The sequence below is a fragment of the Protopterus annectens genome, chromosome 1.part2, assembly GCF_019279795.1.
Source record: "Protopterus annectens isolate FY-2018-M chromosome 1.part2, PAN1.0, whole genome shotgun sequence".
Lineage (NCBI taxonomy): Eukaryota > Metazoa > Chordata > Ceratodontiformes > Protopteridae > Protopterus > Protopterus annectens.
In genome coordinates, this window is record NC_056727.1 from 537,923,584 (window position 1) to 537,931,737 (window position 8,154).

The window sequence follows — 8,154 nt, forward strand, 5'->3', positions numbered from 1 at the left end:
GGTAAACATCACAGTGATGACAGACTCGAAAAGACAGTTCTACAGTCCAAGCATCTTATACAAATCATGTAGTCATTATATATTCACTGTAACCAAGTCCAAAACCAGATGAAAGACTAAAAACATTGCAGTAAAAACAGCCTTGGTATAGAAAATGCAGATCAAGGTAAACATAACAGTGATGACAAACTAGAGAAATGATAGTTCTACAATCATAGCAAGAACCCTATATAACTCCGTCAGTATACATTCACTATCAAAGTGCACCCAAATGAAAAATAAATCAAAGTGCACCCACATGAAAAATAATAAACCAAAGTGCACCCACATGAAAAATAATAAATCAAAGTGCACCCACATGAAAAATAATAAATCAAAGTGCACCCACATGAAAAATAGTTACACTAACTGCAGTTAAAAACAGCCAAACAAACCCTTCCTATATATCTCTGTAGACAGTATCCTAGAAACCACAGATAAAGAATAAGGTAGATGTGGTGATTACAAACTAGAGATTGTTCTAGTTAATAATCACCACAACATGTTGAACATCTACATACAGTTACACACACATCTTGTCACCATCAATGAATGAGATAGTGCCAGCACAGCTAGTGAATTAATATAAATTTAATATTTAAAAAATTCACTAGTAGCTGTGCTGGCAGTATTTCATTCCCCTTGTCACACTAATCTTTGAAAATCTACCTTAATTCCAAAGAATTCATCCATTAAAAAAATTCCACTTACCTCCAGAAAAAGCAGCAGCAGGGCTCCTTAAACAAGCTCTCAGCCAGAGCAGAACAGGCAGCTAACAAAGGGCCAGCAAGCAGCAGGCAGGCAGGGGAACACAACACCACCCAGTCGGCCAGTCCACAGCACTACTCCAGGGCAAGACTCCAGCAAGCAAGGCAAGCAGCATGGCTAGGGCAATCCTTCCTCCAGGCTCCAGGCAGCAACAGCAAAAGAAACCAGCATGGCTAGGGCAATCCTTCCTCCAAGCTCCAGGCAGCAACAGCAAAAGAAACCAGCATGGCTAGGGCAATCCTTCCTCCAGGCTCCAGGCAGCAACAGCAAAAGAAACCAGCACGGCTAGGGCAATCCTTCCTCCAAGCTCCAGGCAGCAACAGCAAAAGAAACCAGCACCAAGCAGCAACAGCAAAAGAAACCAGCACGGCTAGGGCAATCCTTCCTCCAGGCTCCAAGCAGCAACAGCAAAAGAAACCAGCACGGCTAGGGCAATCCTTCCTCCAGGCTCCAAGCAGCAACAGGAAAAGAAACCAGCACACGAGGACACAGCCATACCAGGCAATCCACCGAAGACATCCCGAACTAGCAAACAGCCGAACCAGCAAGAAATTTCAGACCTTAAGTACCGACCTTTTAAAGTAGAGACAGTAAAAGGTAAAGTATAGCTGGAGCACTGCTTTTTATCCCCTAATTTTCGCGGGCTTTGCGGGGATTTGACTCACAAATCTAAGTGTTGATTGGCTGCTTGCTGCATGAGCCTCTTCTGCAGCAAGCAGCCAATCAACCGAGAGTCCTAGACGGCAATGTCATTTTATTTATTTTTTTGTCGTACAGATGCACTAATGTCGTACGACTTATTATTATTTCCGGACTCCCGGAACGAGAGCCGGAGAACCGGAGTGCCCTATTGATTTCCGGACACTCCGGAAAAAAAACGGAGGGGTGGCAACGCTACATTTGAATAATATTTTCCGGTTTCTGTTTCATGCTGGATTTTGCAGGCTCTTGTTGCTGCTTTGTAACTTTCTGTCTTTTAGATATAACCTCTTTTTCAGGGGAGGCTATTGCCAACAGTTTGGTTTTGGTGGTCAGAGTTTCCATGTTTCCATTTCTTTAGACATTTTGTTTGGTTGTAAGATTTGAGAACTGACTCTATCTGCACTGATGATGATTTTAGGCCTGTAGCTTACACATGGTGGGGAGTTCCTTGAGTAAGCAGTATAGTATTTATGCAGATTTAACTCAAATAGTAGAATGGTACTCCTCTTTCATGTCCACATCTGCTGTAGGCTGCAGTTGTTGTCCAGCTTTTCACATCGTAGATGTGATTTGCAGGCTTTTAGAGCAAGTTTAATGATAACTAGTAGGAGCTCCGTGGAGAGGGTGTTTACTAGACGTCCACCATCTTGGAATATATAGTAAATCTCTTAAAAACTCAAATACAGTGACTTTCCTTACCTCATAGTGTAACGTTTTGGGAAAATCCTTATAGTAATTATACAATGTTAGTCAAAATAGAAGTAATGACATAATTCATAAAAATTGTGAACTGTGTGTGAAGACTGAGATGAAAGCTGACAACAGAAGTTTAAAGCTGGGATTGTCCCTTTCAAGCAAGTAGTAATAGAGATTCTACACCAGACTGGATCCTCTCCTCTTAGCCAAACTATATAAGCACCTCAGCTTGCTACCCTGATATAATTACTAATCATCTCTCAACATTTATATTACAACACCATAGCAATGTAAACAAAACAACCCTATATAACTAAGTACGCAATCCAACTTTATTTAAAGGGACAAATCCAGCATCTAAAATTCATCCCGAGTTCTTCACTGAAGGGGCATTCTTATCCCCACCCAGTGTATTAATGCCGACACTACTACTCCCCACTTCCTTCTAAATAGAATGTGCCAGAATTATGTTCATTCTGCCATGAAACATAATGTTGTCAAAGTTTTGCTCCCTGTCAAGTGTCTGTAGTGCTGGATTATTTCACTCTATACATTTGCTCAGTCTTCTGGTCCATATGAAAAAAGATGCAATCTCTATGGCTAGAGACACTTGTAGACAGGAAAAGTTGCTCAAAGCTGTATCTTTTTTTTATTTACTGGCAGAACACCAAATTTCTCTGTAGACTGTTCTTATTTCTGTACAAACTGCACTTCTGTTTCTGCATACTTTTTTCTTACAGGTTATATTGCCAACATCCTGGCAGATAGGTTCAGTGCTAACTTTACCCCCCTCTCACCCCCTAAAGGGCCCATCTTTATACCGGAAGAATGCAAAATTCCTGTAATCACAGCTGCACAGGTAAAAACCTCACTCTCCAAAGCCAAGAGCACAGCATCCATGGGACCTGACAACATCCCAGGCTGCCTTCTACATGAACTACAGAATGAACTGGCACGCCACCTAAGTACCATGTTCAATCATAGCCTCACCTCAGGCTTTGTGCCCATTGAATGGCGTACTGAGACAGTTATCCCACTCCACAAAAGGGGGGCCACAACAGACCCCGGGAACTACCACCCCATTAGCCTGACGAGCCTCGTCTGCAAGGCCATGGAACGTATCATCATGGAACTCATAAACAAAGACATTGGAGATCTCCAAACTCTGAACCCCACACAGTTTGGGTTTGTAAAAGGCAGATCACATCTCCTAAACCTGATAGACTTCTTTGAAGTAGTCAACAAAGCCATAGATCTCACCAAGGTGTTCGACACCATCCCCCACTCTAGAATTATAGATAAACTCACTAAACTAAGTATAAATCCCTATGTCACAACTGGCTTACTGACAGAACCCCCACTGTGAAAGTAGCAGACTCCAAATCAGACTTCAGACCAGTGACAAGTGGAGTACCACAGGGTTCTGTCCTGGGTCCTCTCCTGTTTGGTATCGACTTCTCTGAAGTACAGGCTAACACAGAAGGTCTTTGGCTAACTAAATTCGCAGATGACTGCAAACTAGGAGCCATAATCAAAACTCCTAACGATGTGGACATCCTACAAAAGGGCCTCACTGAGACAGATGCCTGGTGTCAAAGACATGGTCTCAAGCTCAATGCCAAAAAGTGCATTGTCATCCCCTTTGGTAAAAACTCTGTACCCATGAACTACCACATAGGCGGTAGTCTACTTAACACCAAACGTGTGATAAGACACCTTGGGACACAGGTGGACAGTAGTCTCTCCTTTGATAATCACATTGCCACAGTGGTCAGGAAATCCTTCTACATGGCACACCTCATCACAAAAGGTTTCTCATCCAGAAAAAAAGAAGTCATTGTTCCCCTCTACTCATCACTCATTAGACCCATTGTAGAGTACAACGCCCCTTTTGGTATGTACCTCACAAGACATCTACAACAACTGTAAAGGCCGCAAAAATACCTCACAAAGAGGATTACTGGCCTCAAACAGGTGCCTTACACAGACCGTCTCAAAAAACTCCAGCTCTACTCCGTCGCATATCGCCTACTCAGAGACGATCTCTGCCTAACATACAAAGCTATGTCAAACCCAGAGCTGTTGGACATGCTCCAATTAAAGAAATCCCAATCCCTCTGAGCTACACGCTCTAGGGGACCTAAACCTTGTCACCACAATAAACAGAACATGCTGGAGGGATAGATTCCTGTCCCAGAGACTTCCCATACTCTGAAACAGGCTACCTATCTATGTCAAACAAAGCTCCTCATTAGCACTCTTCAAGAAAAATCTTGACGATTGGATGGGTAATAGGAAATTCACCCCAGGGATCACTTCTGTGGTTCTGCTTGACAGGGGCACAGGAAAATAATTTTCTTAGGTGGCGAAAGCCAGGGTACCTTTTTGGCTAGGCTTGTATAAGCCCTAGGGCCAATAGCCTAATACCTACCTATGAACCTATGAACAAACATAGCATAGGTTCATAGGTGTGTACCTTCTAATTCTAGAATTTGCTACATTTGTAAATGATAACTTGTGGTGAAAAAATCAAAAAGAAAAAATCTCTCTAAACACTATCAGTTGCCAGATAATGTTATTCAGAGTTTGTTCTATTTGAAAAGAAAAAAAAAAGCTAAATCGCCATTCCGCAATTGTGATAATGCAGGTGTGTGCTTACTGGGAGCTGTCTACTAGCCTGGGAGTTAAACTGTAGTTTAAGATAAATTATACTGTCTTAGAGAATGTCCATCATAAAAAAGAAACTTCTCCTACTCCCAATATTAAAGAGTATGTCAAAGAATTCCAGGTAATGGCTAAAGTTAGTTGCAGTCATACCTCTCTACTGCTATGGCCAAGAATTTTGAACAAAGCCAAAAATAATGAAGGATAAAACGGCCAAAATCGGGAACTTTTAAACATTACTCTACTTCATCTGAAAAGGTAAAAGAGCAACAAGTTTTGAATCAGGATATTTATTCTCAGCAATAAAGTATGAAACTCTAAGATGTGTATTGACGGATTATAATTTTCAGTTATTTCTGAGAAAAGCAAAAAGTTTACTGGAGACATTGCAAAAATAAGAGGCAAAAGCAGGGAAGTTCTGGGCAGTTCTGGACAGTTCAGAGATAAGCTTGCCATGAGACATTCTGTTGCAGTGCACAAGAGAAGTACAAACCTTTTTTGAGCTGTGTACATAAATTATTCATATACAACTAGAAAAAACAACATTTATATTGTAGTTTCGTTTAGTATGTGATGGGCGAGAGGATGACTTCTGTTTTTGATAGCTTTTTATCAAGTGAATGGCTGTGCTGACAATGAGGTTTGCTTGGATTCAAAGAACAGCAACATTTTTTTAATTATAAATTAATGCTAGTAGTGTGTTTGTGAATATATATATATATATATATATATATATATATATATATATATATATTTATATATATACGTCTGTGAATCTGTGAATACATATATATAGATATATAAAGATTGATATATATATATATATATATATATATATATACGTATATATATATATATATATATATATATATATATATATATGTATATATATATATATATACGTATATATATATATATATATATATATATATTTTTTTTTTTTTTTAATATATATATATATGCACATACAAGTATTTCAACCACAAGCATTAATGCACTTGTTCCCATAATATAATATCTAAACATAACATCTATTAAACATAATATCTAAACTAGTACTTGCTTTAATGTAATTTGGTAGTCTGTTCCATGCATCAGCTGCTCTGTCAGAGGACCAATTAGTACACTTCTCATTCTTATAGGTTGTCTGATGATTCTCTAGTATTTTTGATAACCCCAAACATTCCCAGAGGTAGTTGGCTCTAAATGTCCTATATACCTGAATAAGATCTCCTTTAGATATCTGTAAGAGACACTACAAGTTCAAACACTTTAGTCTTTCATAATAACTTAAATTTTCACATCTGTGGATGCCCTTGGTATATTTCTGCTATACTCTTTCCAGTTTACTCATGCTTGTTTTCTTATAAGGTTTCTATATTGTTATTCCATACTCAAGTTTGGGTCTAATGTTACTAACAAACAATGACTTCATCATTTTAGTTTTCCTAGACTTATAAATCTTTTTCTACAACCTATAGTAATATAACTATCCTTAACCAATTGGTTGATATGATTAGAAAAACTCATAGATGAATCTACCCATATACCCAGGTCCTTAAATGAATCTACACTTGCAATCACTGTGTACTGTATTAAATATTCACCTTTCAATTTATGTCTCCCAAATCTCATGTGCTTAGTTTTTGATGTATTTATCGGCATGTTATTCTCCTGTGCCCAAATGGTCAATTTAGTCAAGTTATTTTGCAGACATGCCTTATCTGTAACACATGTAATCAGTTTACCCACTTTCAGGTCGTCTGCATATAGACTGTAGAACACCTCAGATGAAAAAGTTAGGTCTGAAAGATACAATCTAAACAAGTAAGGACCTAGGACAGAGTCCTGTGGGACATCCTGACTGTAAACAAGGATTTCACCTGTCCAGTTGTTATAGGATACCTGCCATGTCCTATTTGTAAGCCGTGCAGCTATCTATCGTATCAAGAGTACATCAATGCCTAGTTGTACTAATTTATTTCTCAGTGTTTTGTGTATGATCCTATCAAATGCTGAAGTTAAATTTGCATAAATTACATCACATCACAATTTTTCATTCATAGCTGTTATTATATTGTTATAGATTATCATGTTACAGGTGGTAATAGATCTATTTTCAACATATGCATGCTGATATATGGTTTCAAGTCCCGGCCTATCTAGTTCTGACAATAACGTATCCAATATTACCTTTTCCATTATTTTTCCACAACATGAAAGTAGACTAAGGGTCTGTATGACTCTGGGTTTGTCTTACTCCCCTTTCCCTTAAAGACAGGTTTAATAAGTGCATGTCTTCAATCTTGAGGAATCTCCCCATATTTATATGACCTAGTGAATAATACATATAATGGTACAGTAAGTTCTTGCTGAAGTGTTCTCAGGTCATTGTTACTAATTCCATCTCTTCCCCGTGCTTTGTTTGGGCCTACTTGGTGTAGTTCTTTTTAAATATAATCTGATTCTAGTAACTGGGGTTACCTGAATGTCACTAGGACAACTTATCACCCCCTTTTGCGAAGCCAAACTGTTTTGCATAAGATTTTGTAAATATATCTATAATCCGTTGTGTCTGAGAATACATTTTATAATCTGCACACAGTTTGTCAATTTTTGTGTCCTTACTCCTTTCACATCTTATGTATGTATGAAAAGGTTTCCTATTATGCTCAATATCTTTCTATAAATTTTCTTCAAATTTGTCTTGATCTTGTCTCACACCATGCTTAATCTGTTTTTCCAGCTTGTTTATTTCAGAATGCTGTAATTAAATCAAAAGGTGCTTCAACAAAGTATTAGTTTAAGGGTGTGCACACTTAAGCAACCAGCTTATTGTATGTTTTTAATTTTTATATTTTTTCCCTAACAGATTTGTTTTTCAGTTGAACTGTACAGGTTATATGTCACATTAAAGGTGGGAAAAGTTTTGAAATGATTTATTGTGGTCTAATTATTTTATATCACAAAAACCTGGCATTTTAACAGGGGAGTGCACACTTTTTATTTCCACTGTTTATATATATATATATATATATATATATATATATATATATATATACACATAGGTCCACTTCTTAATTTTGAAATCACAAAATCCCGAACATCAGAACCCCGATGTCCGGATGTTCAAAATTTTGAAATCTCAAAGTTAAACAATTGAGATCACCCAGCATTGCGGAATGGTAACTTTACCGTTCTCTTCACTGTTGTGCGATCTCGGAGTCAGTATATTTAAGTAGCAGGGGGTGTGGGGGTGCAGGGGGGCTTGCCCCCTAGAACAAT